At 36.6% G+C, this 23,293-nt stretch overlaps 1 protein-coding gene and 1 long non-coding RNA gene across 2 annotated transcripts in view; one reads left to right on the forward strand and one right to left on the reverse strand.

The window, feature by feature from the left end:
- The window catches only part of LOC147824446 (3',5'-cyclic-AMP phosphodiesterase 4D-like), a 483,409-nt gene that overhangs the window by 308,591 nt on the left and 151,525 nt on the right, over positions 1-23,293 (forward strand). The gene's annotated exons all lie outside the window — the stretch shown is intronic.
- LOC110345476 (uncharacterized) lies at positions 13,817-15,504 on the reverse strand. Its single transcript, XR_002388848.2, has 3 exons — positions 15,375-15,504; positions 14,472-14,664; positions 13,817-13,950 (listed from the first exon to the last, which is right to left on the reverse strand). It is a non-coding gene; the product is annotated as an uncharacterized LOC110345476 (long non-coding RNA).

Genomic DNA, 23,293 nt, shown 5'->3' on the forward strand with positions numbered 1-23,293 from the left:
ACTTAAACAGTTGAGGTACAGCAACTTCATCATATGCTTTCATCAAATGCTTCAGAAGCCAACTATAACTTTATGAGATTCAACAAATGTATCTTTAGTATGTTAACAGACACTAGTAAGAATGTGAACTTTTAGTTTGGAATGCTATGAGGAATCCGTGAATAATATAGCAATCCACTGATTTTTTTTCGAGATTGTTCTCAAAAAATAAAAAGAATGAAGAAGAAAATCAAAAAGTTTGTTTTCCAACTAAGACTTGAGTGAAGCTTTAGTTAAATGAAAATTGGCAAATCAATGTTTGAATGCTATAAGATGCTCTCTCTTTTTTCTCTAAAGACATGAGGATGCAGTAATAAATTATCTGGATAATCTTGCTTTAGTTTTTTGTTGATGTATAATAAATTGCTATAAATTTAGCGACTTTAAATAACATCCTTTTCTTTTTTTTTTTTCAACCTCACAGTTCTTTAGGTCAGAAATCCACAATAACATACCTGGGTTACTGGCTTATTGTCTCAGTCCCAAGGCTGAAATTAAGGTACTGGTCAGCTGTGTTATTTGAGCTCAGGTTCATCTTTCAAGCTCATTCCTGCCATTGGAGGAATATGCTATTTCTATTTATAGGATAGAGATTCTTCGTTCCTCACTAGCTCTTCATCACCTTCATGCCTGTCCTCCTGGAGCCCACCTTCAGGTTCTTACCCATGAGCCATCTCTGTCTTAGGAATGGAGAGTCTCTCTTTTCACACTTCTCATTTCTCAGAATTTCCCCTCTGGTTCCAGTTAAAGAAAACTCTGTTGTTAGAGGGCTCCTGTGATTAGACCTACCCCAAAGACCTTATCTCCTGGTTAACTGGTAAACCACCTTAATTACAAATACAAAAATCCTTCTTTTGTGCAACTTAATAATTATTAATTAATACTGTGACTAAAGGTGATGAGGATGATCTTAGAATTCTGCATCAGCTAATATGTATAATTCCAATCAATACATTTAAGCAGTGGAAATAGTACTAAAGAGACAGAAGATTAGCATGGCTTACTAGTCAGCTTATATTTATAACTAAGACAAATAAACAGTAGTAATAGTCTCAGTCACAGGTTGAATTTTTAAAAAGTTCAAATCCAGTAAATAGAAATGAAAGAGACAGAAATCATATGGCAAGTATTTAAATGGATGCTAGGAATTTTATCCTTGGAGTAATGAAAAACTAGCAGTCAAAATGAAGCAAATATCATGTAGTTGCAAAGTTATAAGGAATAATTTCTGACAATAAGACAGATTAGATGTCATGATGTTTGGATTAGAAATCAGAGGCCAATAATTCCTCTGTGTATCTGTGAACTTGACCATTTTCATTTGTTGCATATAGAAGCCGTGATTGTATTTTTGCCACAAAATATCTATGTATTCACAGCATCACACTCCTCTCTCTCCTTTCAGGAAGTTTAAAGAATATGAAAGGAAATGGAAAGGGCTCAAAAAATGAAAAACGGATCTGAGCAAAATCTTTTGTTTTTCTATTTTGTATAAGAATGTGTAGACAGAACTAGAGAAAACAATCCAAAAATTCATTTGGAACCAGAAGAGACCTAGAATAGCAAAAGCAATTCTAGGCAACAGAGACATGGCAGGGGGTATCACAGTCCCCAACTTGAAACTATACTACAAAGCTACTGTGATAAAAACAGCACGGTACTGGCAAAAGAACAGACCTGAGGATCAGTGGATTAGAAGATGCAGAAACAACTCCAGACATACTCAGCCACCTCATCTTTGACAAAGGAGCCAACCACCCTCATTGGAGGAAAGATAGCCTATTTAATAAATGGTGTTGGAAAAACTGGATTTCAACCTGCCAAAGATTAAAACTAGACCCATACCTATCACCATGCACCAAACTAAGATCAAAGTGGATTAAAGATCTAAATATTAAGACAAACACTAAACTTTCTGGAAGATAAGTTAGGTAGAGTTCTTGAGGACATTGGCATCAGAAAAGACTTTATGAACAAAACCTCAGTAGCACGGGAACTAGCACAAAGGATCAACAACTGGGATCTCATCTTACTAAAAAGCTTCTGCACTGCAAAAGAAACCACCAACAGAGCTGACAGACAACCTACAATGTGGGAAAAAAATTAGCAGCTGTACCTCAGACAAAGGACTACTAACTACAATATATAAAGAAGTCAAAAAAGTCAGACCCCCCAAATTCAAAGACCTAATTCAAAAATGGACATCTGAAATGAACAGTTATTTCTCAGAGCAAGAAGTAAAAGCAGCAAATAAATATATGAAAAAATGTTCAACATCATTGGTCATTCAAGAGATGCAGATGAAAACAACACTGAGATTCCACCTCACTGCAGAAAGAATGGCTGCTATCAAGAAATCAATCAATAACATGCTGCTGGGGTTGTGGGGAGAAAGGAACCCTTCTCCATTGTTGGTGGGATTGCAGGCTTGTGCAACCACTGTGGAAATCAGTATGGAGATACTTCGACAAACTAGGACTAGAGGTCCCATTTGACCCAGCTATTTCACTGCTGAGTTTCTTCCCAAAAGAATTAAAAGAATCATACCACAGCGATATATGTGCACCCATGTTTATAGTGGCACAGTTTGTAATAGCTAAAGCTTGGAAACAGCCCAAGTGCCCATCAACTGAAAACTGGATAAAGAAGGTGTGGGTTTTTAAAAAATAAAATGGAGTACTACTCAGCCATAAATAATAAGAAACTAGAGTGATTTGTAGCTAAATGGATGCACATTGAGGCCATACTCTTAAGTGAAATAAATAGGACACACATGTGTAAATGCCGAATAGTTTCACTAGTATAAGAAACTGAAAGTGCAAATAAGGGTTAAAATGATTAAAATGAATAATTGATAATTTGAAATAGGAAGAAAAGTCCAAAGGGGTAGGGGTGATGATAGGAGAAGGGAATAGGAAAGGAGGGAAAGGAAAAATTATGAGAAAAGAAAAAAAAAGGAAATGAAGTCTATGTAAATAGAGAAAGGTGGAGGGGGTAAAGGGAACACAGGTAATGGGGAAAAAATAAGAACCAAGATACATCATGTACAGGTACAAGCACCCAATAATAAATGTAAACATATTATATACCTAAAATGTGCCAATAAAAGTACTTAAGAATTAAAAAAAATAAAGAATGTGTAGACAAAATGGAAAGAATGAAAGAATCATGGTAACCAGTGTGGTTGCCATGATTATTGTTACTGAGGAAAGAGTACAAGTTACTGTGAGGACAAGAAAACGTTTAGCTCATCTGTAAGATATAGTTCTACAGTATTGGACAGCACAGGGTTTAGAGCATTAAAATCACCACAGGAAATTCAACTGGATAATACTACATGAGTGGAACAGAAAAATTAGAGGATAGGATCTTACAGAAAATTTTGGAGCAGAAAAAATTATTCTAAATGAGGATGTGAGGAAGAATGTTCTGTATTTTGACAATTTTGAAGCTTTCCTTTATTATTTTAACATTTTTTAAATTAGCATGAGTCACAAAATTGATGTGGTCAGTTAATAAGCTAGTGGTATTTGGGGATTTTTTTCTGAGAAACAATTAACAAATTGATGATGTCTCATGATCAAGGGTATTTTAGATTCAATGACATATAGTAATACAAGGCTGAAAAGACTTTATCTAGGGTAGCAATTACAAAGATAAAGAATCGAGAGCTGGACAGAAAGACTGAAGAGCCTTGGTGATAATGGAATAGAGTTAAATTTAGAAAGGCCAGACCCAAGATTCCAGAACTTTCTTAGTCACTGTCCTAGTTACTGATACAAAATACTTGACATCCACAATTTAAAGGAGGAGAGGTTTATTTTGGCTCATGTTTTTAGTTCACTGTTGGATGAATTCAAGTCAGGAAGGCACGGCAGAAGTATTTTGAGAAGGAAAGCTGCTCATCACATGGAAGCCAGGAATCCCAGAGCTGAGGGGGAAGTGAGGAGGGAGATACACTCTTCCAGGCCACGCTGCCCATGATGAACCTCTTCTGATCAGGCCCCACTGCCTAATAGCACATTTAGCTATAAACTCATGAGTGGACGAGTCTTCCAATGTGAATAGTGCCTCCATGATCCAGTCACTCCCCAGAAGTCCTGCTTATGATTGCATGAGGCTTTGTGGGGAACATCTAGATGTAAAGCATAACAAATACATTGGAGAAATGGTGTAGTGGCCATAGTTCAAAGTACTTTCTCGGGTTTATAGTTTCTATCTCTGGGTTCTCAGATTGTTGACTGTAAATTGTGTTAATGTGAGTCTCAGATTAATGACTTTACTCATTCTAAAGTACTCTTCTCTGGGGGTGGAGGTATTACCTGACATGAACAGTACTCCAGTGGCTTGCCTAAGATTTTTTAGGAGAGAGGAAAGAGGTAAAAGAATGCCCTTCTTCTTATGGCATGGACAAAATGCATAGAGAACAGAGATATAGAGGTTTTTCTAAAACAAAGGAAAGACCCTTATAATATTCAAGGTAATAATAGCCATATACCATAATATCCAATATGTTAGACTTGAGATTTGAACTGGGATAGAGAAGGCTATGCTGTACCAGTCTTACCAGGAAACCAGGCATATCCTATTAAAGATGAAGGTAGTTTTCTTCACTCTACTTTTCACTTTTTGATGTGATTATTCTGGTATTATTTTGAATAGAAAATTAGAATTAAGACTTGGTAATTTATTTCACATGGTTATTGACACTATAGTACTCTTTTCCCCTGGAATTACTGTTTTCTCATAAAAATATTTACATATGCATATAAAAGTATATTCATAAAATACATGTATGTGCATAATATATATTTATAATAAAAACAGTGTAATAGAAGGAACTCTTAGTCAAAATATTTGATTTTAAACCTGGATACTGGTGATCCAGTATCCAGTTAATTTCAGTTTTAACTTCAGGGAACTTTCATCTTTTGAAACAACTTTCATCTTTTCATCTTTCTTTTAAAAAGAGGCAAATATTTTCATTATTCTTGTAAAGATCAGAAAGTGAAATATGAAAGTGTAAATTATCTGAAAGTGTAAATTATATAAAATTCTAAACTGTAAAGTGTTACAAATTTAACTCATAATTGTTAGTTATTGGAGTCCATTCTCAGATTTCGCATACGTGGTTGGCATAGAAAATTTTGAAAATTTGCCTTCCACTGTTACACATCTGGTTTTATCAACATATCTTTATACTTTGCCAATTGATTAGGTAAGAAAATTAAAAAAAAAAAAACAAGTGAAATGCTTTGGACCTGAGCACTAAGGAACTCTTCATAAATTAAAAGCCAATTCTTGCCATGGCCAGTGTTATGAGTACTTTTGTTCATACTGAGGTCTTTTATGATCCTTGACTTCTCAGCCTGAGCTCTATTGCTACAAAAGACAGAATAGGAAGAGAAATATTTCTCAGATTTGACCAGTAAGAAATTGCTAGAAATCAGTCACCACGTGAAGAAACACCCAAGCATTGTTTTACATCTTTCATATGGTGAAGAGCATCATTTCTGGGCCTAGCTGACTTACTTTCTGATCATATTCACAGACTTTACCTGGGTCAACTCTTATTAAAACTTAGAATTCAGAGACACTGAGGTCACCATGGTGACAGGAGGAACTCAGCTGACTTCCTATTTCATGTAGCCTAGATAAAGTTGCTCACTCTAGGAAACATAAATTATATCTGTTAAATTATATCTGTTAATTTTATTTGGGAAGCAAATGGTACTGCTAATACACAGCCTCTGGAAGTAATCCAATCAATCCCCCGGTTTCTGAGATTGTGTGATGGTTGAAAGACTGGCAAAAGCAGCTGTCTAAAAAACTAAATCCAAGACAGCAACTTGAAGTGGGATGATGAAATTGCAGAATTAAGTAAACTGCCTGATGGAACTTTTACAAAGAAAGAACATGAGAGTGTATTTGAAATGTAAATCTCCGAGAGAAAGATAAAGAAATAAGGGTTTCCCCCAGGTTCTTATAAGATAGAAATCTGACATTACTGTCTTGGTATCACTCACCCTTTAATAATAAGCCACAAAATATTTAAGAGCTTTGAAAACTCTTTATTATTGTTCCCTGCTGCTATTTTGCCTCCCTTGATGTTTGCCTGAGTAAAAAAACAAAACCAAACAAAACTTAAAACCAAAAGTGTATCAGTGATTCCTCATCTTGAATAACTTCAGAATTCAGTTAGACCAAACAGGTAATAACTGAGTTCTGTGGTTCTCAACCTTTGTGCTTTTAAACACATTTGTACTTTGGTTTTGTCTGCAAAGATTCTGCTTTCATTTTGGCCTGTGTCCTGAAATACCTCCTGGTTTATCCTAATATGTAACCAAAAATGAGAGCCACAGACTTATTCTCTCTTCTTCAACTTCATAAAATCCACTGACCTTGATTTAATTCTACTTTTTTTAATCACCTCCATTGGCCATACTCATGTCCAGAACTGTTCCAACCAATGTTGAAACTTCAACACTCTCAACAATGCTTCCTTTCTTTCTACTCTTCTTATTACAGGAATGAGCCAGGAGTCTCAGAATTCAACTCTTTCTTGCTAAACCCTTCATTGTTAATCTATTGTACTCAAAGAGGAAAACTGTAAAGCAGAATTGATCTGTCTGTGTGATCTCCCGTTTTACCTGTAGTATATTCAGAAGAAGACACAACTACATACATGTGCCACAGCAAGTTCGTGGTCTCTCGTTCCAGTTGGAGGGAGCCTCCCTTTTACCAAATGCACCATTTGTTTCTTGTCATGGTTTGTGTTTAGATATCCCCCCAAAGCCTCATGTGAATGAGGTGGGGCTTTCTTTTCCAGAGGTATTTTAATCTGGAATGTGTGATGCTGGGGTCAAGGGTGTGTGACTACTAAACCACTACATGTGAGTGATTAATTTGGCACTGACCTAATCCCGGTAGTCTGAATAAGATAAAAGAGGCAGAAAGATGCTGATAACTCTCTTGTTGCCTTTGCTGCCTTATGAGTTCCGTGTTGTTTCTCCTCTGCAATGCTTGCTTCCCATCACTGCCTTCGAGCCGGCTAATCATGGACCGAAACCTCTAGGAACTGTGAGCCAAATAAACCCCTTCCCTTCCAGCTTTTGGTGTCGGTATTTTGTCTCGGCAATGAGAGAAAATTAACTAACACCTTTCCCTAGTCAGCTTTATGTCCATATCTTGCATTGGAAGCCCTTCCCTCTGTCACAGTAGGAGCAAACCTTTTAGAGCTTTCAGTGACGCAAACAGCCCACTTCTGTACGTGTGCCCTAGATTCACCATCACTACTCTAGCATGTGGAAATTACCATCCTTCTTGTGTCTTGAGGAAGAAACCTGTTCCTATGCCTTAATCTTATCACTTTCTGCCTTTCCATTTGATTTACTCCTTCACCTGCTGCATTTTTCAGATCACCAGCCTGCCCCATGTACCAGGACAGTGACATTGGCACTCAAGCAGCCTCAAACCAGTTCTGAAATAACAAAACAAGACAAAACGAGGGCCTGCTGGTACACACCTGTAATCCCAGCACTTTTGGGGGCTGAAGCAAGAGGATTTCAGGTTCAAGCCCAGCCTGGGCAACTCTGTGAGAGCCTGTCTCAAAATCAAATATAAGAAAAGGCTGAGGATGTAGCTCATTGTGAGGGCCCTAAACTCATTCCCTAGTAACAGCCCCCCCCAAAAAACAAAACAAAATAAATAAGAACAACCAACCCAGAAGCAAATGTTCAGGGACCTTACTTTGTTCCTTTGCCTATTGTTTTCCTATCTATGCCTTACTCCCCTCTCATTGAAAAGATTGATACTTTGATCCAAAACTTTGCATTTTTCACAACCAAGATAATAATTTTAGTACTAAACCCAGTAGATGTAGTTTAGTCTTTGTTTTACTCTTTTCTCTTCCATATTTGATGAGAGTTGAAGACTCTCTGTTGTTGAATAGGCTTCTAGCTTTTTGCTTGCAATTTGCTAGTCTTTGAAGTTCTTGATCCTTTGCCCATCTCTGAAATTAAATGCTCCTCTGGATTTTGTCCTCAGCTCTTTTTACTCTTTTTCCATATCCCAGGAGTGCTCAAGTGTACCCATGCATTAGAATCATTGGCAAAGCTTTGAAAAACACAGCAGTCCTCTCTCTAAGCTCAATTGTCTGACTCTGAATTACTAGGGAGGGAAGCCCCAAGCTCTTTCAGTTTTTAGAAACTTCTCTAATGATTCTGATATGCAGAAAGTCTTGAGAACCAGCCTGCATCTTATTATTTGCTGTCTTTTATCTGGATCACCTAGACTCTCGGCTTATATTCTAGATACATCTACAGCCCATCTTCATGGTCAGTGATTGGCTCAGTAGTACCTCCCTGCCTCTAACCCTTCCCATCACATCCAACTCTGTTTCTCCCCTTGCTTTTATCTTAATGAATGACATCATGCTTCTCCAAAGTTTACAAGCCAAAAATGTGGTCATTACATTTGCATTTATTTCTCAACTTTCTCTCTCATGTCCAATCAATTGTCAAGGGACATCAGTTCCACTTGTATTATTCTCCAAAGTTTCCCACTGTTTTCCATACACATACATGCTGCCCTTGGCTCACCCTCCATCTTCCTCTGTTGCATCTAGCTCCTATGTGTACCTTCTGCTTTTTTTTTTTATTCTTCCAGTCATCTACTCCTCACACAACACTCAATATATTTTCTTCTACAAGGTAAATATAGTTAAATTTTTTATATATTCACTGCTTAAAACTTTTCAGTGACTGTTGCTCTCAGAATAAAGTCTAGACCTTATAACATAATGTAGATACAGCCCATCGGTACAAGACTTCTGTTACACTTTCTTATCAGACTTTCCCTTGCATCCTGCACACGGTTCTGGTCACAATTTCATGAGTTTTCATTATTTCTTCTTATCTGTGAGCCTTTATTGCTCCTTTTTGGTCTAATACCCCATTCCTTGGCTCCCAGTTTCCAGCTTTGTCTAGCTAATCCCTTCATATGTTCAATCCCATATATTACTTTCCAAGGAATACTTACCTAAACCTGCAGAATGCACTTAAGAGAACTTCCTACATATTCTTAAAGCATGTGCAAGATTGTGAAGTTCTCATTGACTGCTTCTGCCTCCCATCTGAATTTTTGTTCTTGGGACATAGAAAGTCTTATTCATGATAGATGGTGGCTTTTATGTATGTTTGTTTTTGTTTGCATGACATACAGAAAATGATCGTCAAAGAAATGAAATGAGAAGTTCTTTCTTCAGAACTGTTAGCAAAAGCAAGAACAAAAAGTAATGATAGGGCCAGGGATTTAGCTCAGTGGTGCTGTGCCTGCTTGGCAAGCGCAAGGTTCTAAGTTTGATCCCTGGTACCAAAAAAAAAAAAAAAAAATCATGAAAAAGTAACAATGAAAAGAAGCTTAAAGACAGAAACTACAGGTGGCCAAAAGTCAAAATGTACTAGTAGAATGAGCTGGCTGCCATAAAAGAAGGCATTCCTTGGAGTCAAGCATTTCATTGACATGATAGGAACTAAAGTCAGGACTCAAGGAGCTGAGAAATGAATGCTACAGGTAGTAGTTTTCTAGGGTTTATTGTAGCGAAGTACCACAGACTGAGTAGTACGACTGAAATGTATTGTCTCATAGATGTGGCGGTGAAAAGTCCAAGTTGAAGGCGTCTTTCAGGGCTATCCTCTCTCTGAAGGAACTAATGAACAATTCTTCCATTCCTCCTTCCTAGCTTCTAGTAATTCCTTTGTTTGTGACATCATAATGGCAACTTTTCCATGAGATTGTTTCCATATATGTTTGTCCCTTCGCTTGATGACCTTTTTGTAAGGACACCAGGTATACTGGATTAAGAGCCAAATCTGTTCCAGTATGAAGTCATTTTAACTAATTATACCTGAACTCAAATATGGCAACATTTCTTATATTTTGATGTACTTATATTTCAGCATATGGATTCAATAAATAACAAGGGTGAATTAGTGAAGGATTATCAGACTCCAGATTTATCTGTGACACTATCATTGTCAGGTATTTGTATATCAGTATTACCTTTAATCTCTTCAGGGTCCTTATAGTATAAAGTTTACTGAGGTGGCTGGAAAAGAGAAGTAAGTAAGTGACTTTCATTGTACAGACCTGCTACACTAGTTTTTAATTTTAGCTCTCCAAGTTTCCAGGTAGGGCATGGAGATCTTTAGTCATAGCAGCACTCTTTACCAGCAAAATTTGATGTCTACCTATCTAGAATGAGACTTTTGGGCATGTTAGAAGTTATAGTTTTAATTTATAATATTGATATTTAATGAGAAGACAATTTCAGCATTTGGAAATATAAAAATTGATGGAAAATTTAATAGAAGAAAATAATAAAAGTGCAAAATCTTAGATGAAAATATTAACACACATAATCTTAGATTGTTATATCTTGGGCCAGGGATTTAGCTCAGTGGTTCTGCCACTTTCCTCACAAGCATAAGGTCCCGAGTTCAAGCCCCAGTACCAAAAGAAAAAAAAAAGGAGACTATTATGTCTTATTAGGTCTAAGTAATATATCAATACATTAAACTCTTGATTATCATAATTGGAAATATGTATCTATCCTCCCCTACATTAATTTTAGAAATGCACAGAATAGGAAAAAAAAACAGAATAAAATCTCCATGGAAGCAACTTTGTGGCAAAAAGCACAAAAAATAAACAGTAGTAGAATCCATGCTTTCCAAGTCTGTCTGAAACTAGTTAGTGTATTAAATTTGAGGTTAACTTTAGCTGTTGAACTTTATCTTTATGATTAAATCTTGAAAAAACAAGACCAGTGACTCATTCATCCATTTGAGAGGACTGCTGGTAGTACAGCATTATCAAAGAGGCAGACATGTGATGTGATGACTTGGAAATAGATTTTTGTAGGTAACTCCTATACTTGAATTCAATGTGAGTTGCCAATTTGGGAAATTGCTACATTATATTTATCACACAGTTATAATTTCTAATGGGTTGGGGAGTCATAGACTTGGTCACATCAATACTTGGATCATTTTCAAAATGGAAAGAAAGTGCTGAAACAGAAAAATAATGTGCTAAATTCTTTAAAACTTTAATATGGAAAAACAGTTGGCTTGTGTATAAAGTGAAATAATCAAGCTGATGGAAATGGCTTCCTTTTTGAAATTCCATTGGAATGTATCTTTGTCACTTTCTCCTTGTCCCAAGACCCAGTACCCTCTACCTGCAACTTAAAGGAGAAAAGGTTTATTTTGGTTCATGGTTTTAGAGGTTTCAGTCTGTGGTCAACTGGTTCCAGTGTAGAAAATGGCACAGTGGAAGGGCCAGGCACAGGAAAGCTACTCATCCCATGTCAGAAAGCAAAGAGGGAGAGAGAAGCCAAAGAGGGAGATACACTCTTCAAGGTCACACTGCCATGACCTACTTCTGATCAAGCTCCACTTCCCAACAACACACTCAGCTCCTGAGCTCACAGTGTATAAATGCACCAATAGGTACAGTGCCCCCATATCCAACTACCTTCCAAAAGCATTAGGCTTTTGGGGAACAACCTAGTTATAAATCATAGCATAAAATATGGTCTTGATTATTATTTTAAAACAGCATGTTTGTATACATGTTTCACGTGCATTGGCAGTTGCCTTATTGCTTGCCTTATCCTTAGGATAGATTGTAGAAGTTTAGAGAAAATATACTTACTCTAGACTTCTGGATACCATTTTGTGAACTTTTATTATATATAGTAGAAACTGTACTTTGCTATAAGATGCTCTTTTGTCATAAACTCACTTCTATTTAACTTAATAGGTAGCTAGTCAGGAGTGTAAGGGAGACAGTAAAAACAACTTTAAGTGTACTAGGATTATATTCAAAATAAGTCCATAGTAAAATCAAATGGTCAGATTGCCCTGTGTCACTGAGACTAAAATGTGAGCTAAACTGATGAAGAGCTTCTCTTTCCCACAACTCAAGGCAACAGGAATATTGGTGACACCCAAGCAAGTGTGGGTAGTTTTTGTCACTTATCTTGTGCTGAATATGCTGACTGAGACCATGGACACTGAGTACTGTATGCTGAAAATACTGAGTCATCAAAACATACTTGACTCTTTGCAAAAACACCTTTTTTTTGGATGTCTTATAAAATTAGTATTTCATGGGGAATTTAATCTATGTTCCTATGATTCATTTACACTAGGCTCATCAAAATATGGGGAGATATTGAATGTCTAAGAAACCTTAAAGTTTATGATGCCATTTAGGCTTTGTTTTTTTGTTTGTTTGTTTGTTTTGAGACAAAGTCTTGCTATGTAGTTCAGGCTGACCTTGAACTCACTATGTAGCCTAGGCTGACCTCGAACTCATGACAATCCTCCTGCCTCAGCCTCCTGAGTGCTGCGACTACAAGCATGTGCCACCATAACTGGCAAGGCTTGGTCTTTAAATGAAAGGATCAAAGTATACTAGGACTGCAGAATTCAAGCATCTTGGGGGCCAATTTCATTTCATCTAATAAACCTAGGAAATTATGGAGCTGATTGATAACTTCTAAACTCAAAATTCTGTTCTAACATATATATATAACATATATATATCATATATAACATATACATATATATAACATATATATAACATATATATATAATATATATGTAAATGATAAAGAATACAGGGCTAGAATGAGAATGTTCAACATTAATGATTCAAGTCATTTATATTGGGACAGTGGCCTGAAGATGTATTTAAAGATAAATCTCTTCCAAGTAACTGGTACTTTTTAAATGTTCACCCATTATAAGAAAGTCACACTGAATTAATTTTTTGGTGTTCTGTGATATTTTGGGGCTTTAAAAAAGTTTTAAAACATATCTCATCTGATTGAATAAATAGGACTTCTATTATTATTTCTATTTTTTAAAGGGGAAAAAGGACTGCAAGTGACTTTGCAGGTTGTTGCTGAAGTTGTAGTCATGAAAACTGTGTTGTAGTTCTGAGCTATGATTGTGTACAACAATAGAAACAGTACTGCACATATCCCACATAGCTCTATCTTATTTTTAAATTCACTTTTCCCATCCTTGTAAGAACTCTTTGATTTGGGCTTTATTTAAAAACCAAGACAAAACAAAATCATAATTCCTATCCTAACACAAAGCTTGAATATTATAATTGGCATAAAATTCAGTTCTAGTTTTTTTTTTCCAAAAATAAATTGCTTACTCCAGCATGATTCTTCTTCTTTGTGACTCTACATATTTGCATTTTAAAATGGCCTGTTCCCATGGAGCTAATCTAAGTGGAGTGCGTTCTTTGAACTTAGTGTGTACCCCAAGATCAGGTCAATTTTATCAGGCCAGCAAATAAGAAATAGGCCAGAAATTATTTTAACTATGGAGTAGAGTGGAAATAAGTTTAACTTATATAAGTATGTTGCAAAACAAGAATGGCAAATGTTTTTATCACTTAATATATGAACTCTAACTCAAATCATTCCCTTAAAAAATTGAGCCAATGATTAAGGTAATTTTGATTGTTTAGCTTTCCTGACATAATTATTGGCTGTCTTAATATAACTTAATTTTGGTTCACAGATGTAAAATCAGATATTCTTGGAGATTTCATAATTTCTTCTTCTTTTGTTTCTCTCTCATCAATTATTCACCTCTCCAACATATGCAAACTAAGTATAATGTTAAGCCAGAAGAAAGTTTATTGGCACGTGAACCCTACAATTAAATACAAATTACACAGCAATGTCTTCATATTTTTGCTCAGAGAAGAAATGGTCTTCTCAGTAGGGCTTCTGGAATTTCATTCTCCTAGTTTTCTCCTTTTTCTGTTGTCACTCCATCTCATCCTCTTTTGCTGCTTGCTCCTCAGCTCCCCTGAATCCTAGCATTGACATGTTTCTAGTTTAGTCTGAACACCATAATGTCCTCTTTCTACTTATCTCCTATATCTCATTTAATCCCCTGTTTTAAGTCTGTATGCCATTTTCTGTAAAGTTCCTATCACCAGTCTGGACCGCTCTTCTGAATTCAGATCATGTGTTTTTTTCCTATACATACATGCATTCATAGATACATACAAACTTTTAATGTCTTTTCCATCTTAACTAAGCACACACCATCCACTGTGGCTGTAACTTTTGCAGTTTGAAGGGTGACAAGAAAACTGAAATGAATTTCTTTACCCTATTTCATAATTTGACAGAAAAAAATGGATTACTTCTTTTTATAGAACATAGCAGCCTTGAATAGAAAATTTTTCTTCCTTCATTAAATCAAGGTGCTTTTTTACTTTATACAGTACTTAAAAGAAGTAGTTTATGGCTTCTTTTTAATGATATTTGTATTAATATAGGTTTGTGATATATAATAGTTGCATTCATTTTGGAGAATTGATATGTATACCTTCTGCATGGCACATCCAAACTACCAGTACCACTATTCTTCTGCTCTGGAATCATTATTAAATAAAGCAAGGATTATTTGAATACCAGCCCCATGATACTACAAGAGATGATCTGATGACGAAGATGGTGATTAAGTGACTAGGTGGTGGGTAGCATATACAGTTTGGATACTCTAGGCAAAGAGGTGATTCCTGTCATGGGTAAAACAAAGCAAGACAGTGCGAGATTTCATTATATTAGTCAGAATGGCACATGATTTCAAGCTTATAAATTGCTTATTTCTAGAATTTTCTTTTGAATATTTTCAGACTGTAGTTGGCCATGGATAAATGAAAACACAGAAAGGAAAACTGTAAATAATGGAGGAGTGTTTTACCTGAAACCCAACACACATAGAACCCACTTCTCCTGTAGACTTGTCCATCTCAGACTAAACTTTGCACTTATCTTTCACTTCTCATTGTTTTTACCTACACACACAAACACACACACACACACACACACACACACACACTCACTCTCAATCCTGTCCCCCAAAGCCAGCCAGTCATCTTTGAAAATCTGGAGTATGACAGTTTATCAGCACCTCCATTGACTGCCTGGTACAGCCTCTTCGCAAATGAACAGAGTGGGGCTGCTATTATCTATCTCATACCAAGTCACTCATTTACATAGAACTTCCATAACTTTGGTTCTTCATCAAAATGAAGATGAAAATCCTTACAACAGCCTTTTCCTTGGGGTTCCTATTACCCCACTGATTCAGCTTCTGCTTCTCCTGCTGTGGTTCATTTACACTGTTCTCCTTCTATTCCTTCAGCTCTCTAAGTACAGTCCTGCCTCCGGGACTTAATACTTTCAATTACTCAGACAAAACCTTCATGTCCCTTGTTTCCCTTACTTTGTCTCTGAACTCTTGGTTAATAGCTCACTGCTATATTCCAAGCCTCTATAATTGTTTCTAGAACATGGAGACAGCCGATGAATATTTGTTGAGTAATGAGGGATTATTTCCATCTTCTTCTCCTTGGGTACAAGCAGGAAATAGAGAAGAAATTATTAGATTATCAGACTTGCCTATATTTATATCAAAATATAAAAATTCAACTTGGTTGAAATGTAAAAAAAAAAATATGAAAACATGCATTTTTAAAAAGATTGCTCAAATCTCTTCTCCCCAACCTTAAAAAAGTGTCAGTGAAAGATCAAAATGCATAATGAATTAATTGTTTCTGGGTTATTAATGAACTTCACTGTGCTGTTGCTCTCAAAGCACTAAATATAGCTGATATCAAACCAAAGGTCCTTCATGATCCTTGAAATTTCCTTGAATTTCTTTAGAAATACCCAGGCTTATAAGAAGTTTTAATGGGACATTGTGCTGTTCAGAAGAAAAGAAATCATAGTTTCTGACCTCAGGGGCATTAATAAACTAATAGAGAAAAAGCTCTAGGGAAATTAGTTTTTAGGAAGTAGAATCCAGTGGCTCATTGCACATTCTAAATAGCATCAGAGTAAGAATGACAGTCTGGCTGATTGGATTTAGTGATGTGGATAGATTTGGCTGTTATATTATCCAAAATGGATTGAAAACCCCAAATATCAATGAGTTTTTACAAAGGTAATATGGCTACTGGGCTACAATTCACTGTAGGATTTCATTTAAATTAAAATGGTAGGTAGGCCAAGGAGACATCAGGACAGTTTCATCATTGGGCTTATAATAAATGAGGCTAAAGAATATTTGATTTTTCTTATGCCTGTCCCAAATTGTTCAATCCACAAATATTTGTGGAACAGTTACTATGTGTGAGGCAGTGTGTATGCTACAGAAGGTTTGCTTTGGCAGCCATGAAAATGAACCCTACTCTCATGAAGTTTGTATTCTAGTTGGAGGGACAAGGAGGTAGAAAGAGAGATAAATATATATAAAGGCAGGTTGTGATGAGTGCTAGAAGAGAAAACAGAAGGGTGCTTGAGGAAAGAACAGCAGCCATGAATAATAAAGCTACTCTGTCATCTGAATATTTGTGCCCTCCCCAATTCATAGGTTGAAATCATTACCTTCAAAATAATGTTTTGAGGAGAGCTTTGGGAGCTGAGGTCAGGGACTAAGGCCCTAATGACTGGGATTACTGTCCTCATAAAAGGCCTTAGAGAGACCCTTTCAGCATTTGAGGAATCAGTAAAAAGATGGCTGTTCTTGAACCAGATAGAGAACCTTCACTGACAGGCCCTGAGAAATCTGAGAGCTCCTTGACCTTAGAGTCCTCAGCATTTAGAACTGTAAGCAAAATACTGTTTCTCTTATTTATAAGCCATCCAGTTTGTGCCATTTTGTTATAGTAGCCTAAGTGGACTATGACAACTAAATTGATGTAAAAGCTACCCCGATGGTTCAGGAACAATTCACGAAGTGCTTGACTGTCATATTTATGTGATTCTTCTGTAAAGGCATTTGGGTTTGTGGTCTTGGTCCCATTTTTTTTCTTGCTTTCTAGGGGGCATTATGTGCCCAGCTCTTGTTTTTTTTCCAACAAGGATGTATGTTAGAAGGGAAAATAAAAGGGTACTGTTGCTTTTTCTGTATTTATCCACTGATTTTGTGCCTTCTGCTTTTACTAAGTCTCTCTCATGTTGAAATAAAAATGTCACATTTGAATTCTCTCCAGCCTTACTAACTTAATTTTATCATCACTCAAAATCTCCATTCATCCCTCCTTTCCCCTTATTTATGTAGCTTCTCATCATGGTATATTTAAATGAGTGTCTGAGACTTGAGCCCATCCAAAAGGCAAAGGTGCCAAATGTTAATTCAGTAGAATGACTTACATCTTCTCTTTAGTTGTTTATGTCATTTTACGCTAAATTATAAGCCACTGTATCTCAAAACAATGAATATGTTATAATGTTATTTATATAGTGTCTGATAATAGGTGGTGTTTGAGACTAGATTAAATTATTCCAGGCTAAAACAAATCTCTTGTGAAAAAAAATTTTAAATTATCGAGACCTGAACAAGGTAGAACTATATAATACCACAGATGCATTGTATACATGGGATGGCTCATTACAATAGACAAAGCAATACTAATTATTAATGAATAATAGTAAAGTAATAAGTTTTAGGCATTTAATCTGTAAGACAATGACTATAAATTAGGTGATATTAAAATTATCTTATCTCGTCAGCTCTGTGCCCATTTTCTGAAGCATAAGTCCCAGAGATTTCCACAATTTTTATCACATTTTTACTCTTTGAGATTCTTAGACACGCCTTGCATTGTGATATGTAGATGTCCATTGTGATATGAGCAGATGCCATGTTGGACTCTGCTCTCCCAGTAACCTCAACCCGTGTTCACTGGTCTCTTGACTGCCTAGTGGCAGACACTAGCATGTCTATGTCTATTCTAGCTACTGTATTAGAGTTCTGTACTCCTTCTAGGGCACTTCCCTAGGTGATTCACCTGCGGACTAGGAAGATGCCTTCTCCCTTCTTGTTACTTCAGGGAAGCCAACAAATTGGTTTCTTGGGCTCTCAAATTTTAGACATCTAGTGAAAACAACTCTTTTAGTTCTCACATACAACCTTTATCTTTCCAGAATATGACTGTGAGAGTCCAAATGCCAATCACAACTTAGCCTGAGTCACCACTCTTTTCAAGAACCTCTACCTTTGTAGGTGATTCTAGTCATTCATTTCAGTTTTCTTTTTTCCATACAGTGAATTCTTAGAGATTTTACTTTTGGTTTTCAATCCTATTGTATCAACCAACCAAAATCTCAGTTGTTTAAACAATAGAAGTTTATTTCTCTCTCATGCTTTCCTCATCATAGGTTGGTGGAGGACAAAGGAAGGTTCTCCTGTTCACTTAGGGACATAATTGATGGGAGTTTATGCTGTCTGAGATGATCCCAGTCACTGTGGTAGAGGCAAATGACATTATACACTGGTTCTTAACAGTTTCCCCCTTAATATTCATATTATCATTTCTAGGGCTGCTTACATTTCATTAGTCAAAGTAAGGCAACCATGCGCAACTTCAAAGAGGCAGGGAAGTGCAATCTCACCACATCCCTTGAAGAACTGGGAATGTTGGAGAACAATATCACTAATGATGCTCATGTCTTCTTCCTTGAAATTGTGCTGCTGTGATCATGCAGTCTTTTCCTACTGAATCTTATGATGTATCTCTCCATGAGTGACCTTCATTATGTAAAAGATACAGGTTCCCCCATACTGGTTAAGAGTTCTGGCTAAGGGTCACTCACTAGTTGGGCTGCAGCAGTCTCAAGGCTCAGCTGCTGTCACAGTGACTCAGGTAGTTGTTGACAGGCATCAGTTTCCATCAGATTGCTCAAGATATGATAGCTTGAGTCTCCAAGAGTTAGAGATGAGAGAGACAAATCTCAAGACAGAAGCCACAGTCTTTTATATCTGGTTGTAAATGTGACATGCTGTCACTTCCACTTGATGACCAACACCAGAATAGAGAAGGATAGAACTATATAAAAATGAGAATACCAGGAGGTGGGATAATTGAGGGCCATTCTTAGAAAGTGGCTGCCGTTCTCATTCAAAAAGCCTAATGCTTTCATGTAAACCCAGGGCTCCAGCTAAATGCTGTCTGCATCTAAGATTCTGTCAAGTAGGATATGAAGCATGGAGTAAATGAAATTTAAAACTTATCTCAAGAAGGACCTTCCTTTAGATTAGTGTTGGCCTTCTGTTCAGTTCAGTGGTTCTTATACCTTATCATTTTCTACGTACAATACCCAAGGAAGTACATGTTCTCTTTCACAGAACATTTGCTTTATTTATAATGTTTTAAATGCTATTTTTTAAGTCCCTTGTGCTTAAGTGATTGCTATACTTGAAATGTTACTAGACTTACTATATAATAAATAAGAACAAACAAATACTTAACCGTTTTTCTTGCCCTTTTCTGTGGAAGCATGAGCTGTGTGAGCTAAATGTGACTTTAAATAGGATATTGGGAGGAATTAGAAATAGTGTCACAGTGGCAGAAACCCCACATTAAAATTCATTCTGTCAGCACTCTGTGATTCCACAAACTGAGGTTCTTTTTAGACTAATCACGAAATCATTGAACAATATTAGGGGAAAATGTTGTTCTGTAAAGGGAAGACGGCTTTTATTTAGAGGGAGAGAATATGTATGGCCACTATAGTAAATAAGAAAATACATGTCTGTATTTTTACATATTCTTGGTTTTATTGAGCAAAAGTGGAGACATTTATTTTCCTTTAAAATTGTTTTGAACAAGCAACTCGGCACTCCTTCTCACCATTCCCTGCAATTGAGTTTTATTTACCGAAATCCTCAATTAGCTTTTTATCCTTGTGGCAGGGATGCTTCTTGGATTAATTCAGCAGCGTGACCAAAGCAGGCAGCCTGTTAGGAGCACATGGATAACTTGCCTCCTCTCTCTTCCTTCGTTCTCTATTGTTTCTGCATTCCGATTGCTTTCATCCTGCCACTGAACCTCCCATACCCTAAATTACAGTATGCTCACCAAATGCAACATTTCTCCTCCTATCCACCCTCTTCTGCCTCTCCCAGTGGCATCTCACTTCATTCCCAACAAAAACATTGCCCTCTCCTCTGAGCTCGCCTTGTTTACATTGTTCTGCTCTTTCCTCTCCTCCTTGGCATACTGGTTTCATCAATTTTACCAAATGACTTTCCTGGCAGCTGTGAAGAGAAAACCCAGAACAAGTTAATAGCAATCTAATACTGTACTTTTTGCCATTTTTCTAAAATGTAGAGAACCGTTTGGTCATTGGATTGATTTTAATGATCTAAATGATCAGCTATTTCAACACTGCACTGCAGCAGCTTGGTAATAAATAGGAAAGGGGAGGGGCTTGGAGACTGGGCTTCACTCAGTGCTAGATAAATAATCTCTGAAACCCCAGCCAAGGAAATAAGAAAAGATGGCAGCCTTTGCCAACTTGCATATTGACATTTTTAAACAAAAACTCTTAACTGTTTTAATTCCACGTTTAGAATATGAAGTAACTAAAGCAAGATATTTTTGAGGGAATTAGACAGTCACCAGTAAGGTTAGGAAACAAACCACAGCTTAGGTCTCAATGTATTTGGTGTATATCTAGCAATTTATATTGCTAGACATACATATTTTCAGTGTATACACCAGCTGATCTAGGACTCAAGGACTTTATTCAAGCACATTTCTCAGGGAATACTGTAATATTCTTACTTCATTTGTATGTGTGAAGGGAGTAGCTTTCAGTCTTATATGGTATAGTTTCCCTTGAAAAAGAAGATACTATTTTGTTTTTAAATGTTGGGTCTTAGTTATTTATAATAAAGTAACCCAAGTAGGCTGACTACCTGGCTGTTGAGTTTCCATTTTTGCTACATTGGTTCCACCTAGTCCCTGTCATAGCTAAGGTCTGGCAGCTAACTAATACGGTGAACCATGTCACCTTGGTCGAGAGGATGTCATGAACAGGCCAATTCCAGCCCCAGCACTGGTAAAAGTGACTCATAAGCACTCTTTGCTGATGATAGCAGGAGCATGGCCCTTCTATCTGAAAGATGCTATCTCCTTTCTTCCCATCTCTTATTACAAGGAAATTAGATTCTCATTGAAGAATAGATCTCAAGAACTATAAGAAAGGAAGTTTGAACCTTTGGTTGAGAATTTTTGTACAACTTAGATCAATGAGGTTAGTTCCGGCCCATAATGACAGTATTGTTATATTTTTGTTTTGTTTTGTTTCTTTTTTTTGGTACCGAGGATCAAACTCGGGTCCTTGCGCTCGTGTAGCAGACGGCGAAACCACTGAGCTAAATCCCCGGCCCCTAAGTATTGTTATATTTTTGACATATTGGAAAGTCTCTGGCAGAAAAATAAAACTTATTATATTCTGGGAAGGGGCTGGGGGTAAAGGGTAAAAGAAGCGACAAAATTATGCTTGATGAGATGTTTTAATCTTCTTTAAATATGGTAAATTTTGAGACAGAAAGTGTATAATAAATATATATAAATTTTACAAAGGGTTCAAAAGTTGTGTAAAAATCAATTATTTTATAAGATGTTCCAGAAATTTAAATCAATAGAAAAAAGAGGAAACTTTTAGATTGCCAATTATACTTATTTTTACCTCTGAAAACAGCAAATCACCTATGAATCACCTATGAATATTATAAATCTATAATATTGTCTTTGTTTGCAATAGAATATTTTGATCACTTGTTAGTCAATGTGCATTTTTAAGCATCTTCAAATCTATTACGTATTTGGGCTTAGAAGTCACTGGCGAGGAGGGGGAAGATCTGAAATTTTCTCAGGAATTCAGCAATGATTAGAGAGACAGAATGGGATTTTTTAAAAGTATAAACAATGCTAAAATGAATACTATTTTTATGTGTCTTTATGTGTGTGACATGAGCAGTTATTTTAATAGGCTCTTATAAACAGAATTTCTTAACAAATGGTATGTGCATTTTATATTTTTTAAAATCTGCTACATTATACTCCCAAGAAATCATTCCCAGCCTGTACCTCCACCAATTGTGTATGGCTCTGTTTCACACCCCCTCACCATTTTAACCTTTAAAAAAATATGACTGCTATGATAAGCTAAATACCTCATTGTAAGTTTTTTGGGGGGATGGTGGTTTGTTTTTTGTTTTGTTTTTGGTTACCAGTGAAATTCAGTGTCTGAACAGCTATGGCTACTTGCTTATTTGCATCTGTGTCTCACTTTTCAAGTTATTTGCTATATTTTAACTAATCTGTAGGCCCTCCTGAAGGCCTAATAATGCAAGAGCTTTACTGTGGTATGTTTACACCTGCCCCTTGCAGCTCACCTGGTGTCTAGAACTGCTTGGGAAGCTTCCATTATCTAGCCTCTCATGTTTCAACACCGCTCTTTTCCTTCTACCCTAATTTAATGTTCCCACTATTTCAGGCAGAGGTCAGAGGTCAAACATTTGAAGAGGTCAAGGAAAGCAAATATGTATTGAATTCTTACATGTACTGTGTGATCCATACCCTCTCACTGAATTCCAAACAAATCTAAGTGATATGAATCATTATTGTTTTTCTGATGGAAAAAATCAAAACTCAGTGAAAGTTGAGAAAGGAGCCCAAAATAAATAATGTCATTAAAAGGAGATGTAAGATCTGTCTGATAATACTAAAACCTATGCTTCTTCTACCAAACCATGCTTCCTTTACAAAAAATTCTGTTAACCTACAGCACAGATCAACTAGATTATACTTGGGGCTCTGATAAGATGTGATTGAGAAAGCTGAATTGGATTGGGGCTTTAGGCTCATCCATTTCAGCCTTTACTGGGGATCAAACTCAAGACCTTGCACTTTCAAGGCAGGTGGTGGAACCACTGAGCTAAATCCCAGCCCCATCTCAAGCTTCTGTTGGGAACTAAAGGACAGGGAGTGAGACTATTGAAAAGAGGGAAAAAGTTATGCCTGGATTTGAGAAAAGAAAGACAAAATGGAAAAGACAGTGTCAAAAGTGCTAAGGGTTATGTATCCATTTTAATGTGCTGGAACATGCTAACATAGAGGAGAGTGAGACAGCCAAGTCTGAATGTGAATGTGCTCAGTGTTGTAAGCTACTGATGAAACAACACCAGAAGAAAAACAGCACCAATGACATGGACTGGAGAACAGTTAGTATTAGTGATATCTCATTATGGGATGTCGGTCAGACAATGTTGACAGAAGCTGAGGGGCAGTCCAGCAGGTCCCCCAGTTGCAAGCAGATCCACATACCAGAGGTCTGGTTTCTCAAGAT

This window comes from Heterocephalus glaber, unplaced genomic scaffold (genome assembly GCF_053883595.1).
Source record: "Heterocephalus glaber isolate CG9 unplaced genomic scaffold, H.glaber_assembly_v1.0 deba00001543, whole genome shotgun sequence".
Lineage (NCBI taxonomy): Eukaryota > Metazoa > Chordata > Mammalia > Rodentia > Bathyergidae > Heterocephalus > Heterocephalus glaber.